The sequence below is a fragment of the Mandrillus leucophaeus genome, unplaced genomic scaffold (genome assembly GCF_000951045.1).
Source record: "Mandrillus leucophaeus isolate KB7577 unplaced genomic scaffold, Mleu.le_1.0 Scaffold33, whole genome shotgun sequence".
Classification (NCBI taxonomy): domain Eukaryota; kingdom Metazoa; phylum Chordata; class Mammalia; order Primates; family Cercopithecidae; genus Mandrillus; species Mandrillus leucophaeus.
The window spans coordinates 2,903,736-2,904,871 of record NW_012103476.1 but is presented as its reverse complement, the minus strand read 5'-3'; positions in this window follow the sequence as shown (position 1 = coordinate 2,904,871).

Sequence of the window (1,136 nt, the reverse complement as noted above, 5' to 3'; positions counted from 1 at the left end):
TCCCAGCTACTCGGGAGGCTGAGGCAGGAGAATCACTTGAACCCAGGAGGCAGAGGTTGCGGTGAGCTGAGATGGCACCACTGCACACCAGCCTGGACAACAAGAGTGAAACTCTGTCTTGAAAAAAAGAAAAGAAAAGAGAGAGGTGGTTCCTTAACCAAAACAGGAAAATATGGACACCGGAAAAATCTTTACAGGAGCTTACTGAATAATAAACAAATATGCCAGTGTTTCTCCTGTAATTATTTTGATAAATCTTTATTGATAAATCACTATGACTCACATCATTAATAAATATTGTAATAGATTTATAATTAAATTGTACACACAGGTAGAACCCAGCAAGAAATATTTGTCTGTTCCTCTACATTCTATATATGACCTTGAGTTTGTCAAATATCCAATCTTCTCCTCCTATAGACAGTTAGTTCCATAAAGTTACATATTACAATAGCATGTGCAAACTAAAACCATCTACAGCTACAAGGGTTACAGTAACTTTAAATTTCTAATTAAAAATCTACATTGGTGGAATTCTATTATTCCAAGAAATTTCTAATCCAGACAGATAAATTGCAAAAAACATTTGTGAGATGAAATTGCAAATAACATTGTTTAAGAACTGTCTGAATCTCCTTTTATCCAAACACACCACCCCTTGCATGGTCAGGGTAATCATTCTTTTCTCAGAGAAATAGATGGTTGTATTCTTCAATCTCACAACAAAATATTTAGCTCAACTCACTTTGAGGACTATTTGTAAATCATTCTTTTGCAAATGCTGATTAGGATACTAATTTTAAAAATCTACCTTATACCAGTCCCAAGCTCTTATAAGTATCCTAACTATAACCTCTCTTCCCCATATGCTACCAAGACCCTACAGAGGTAATAATGGTTTTTGCTTTAGTAACCAATAAACTCAGGGTGATTTTGAGGGAATCTTTGGGACTTGACCTAGACTCACATTTAACGTTCTTGAGTAAACATATGAGGGAATAAATGAGGAAATATTTGTTTTCTTTGACAATAAGACAATTTTAAAACATAATGGCTCACACCTGTAATTCCAGCACTTTGGGAGGCCGAGATGGGCGGATCACGAGGTCAGGAGATCGAGACCATCCTGGCTAACA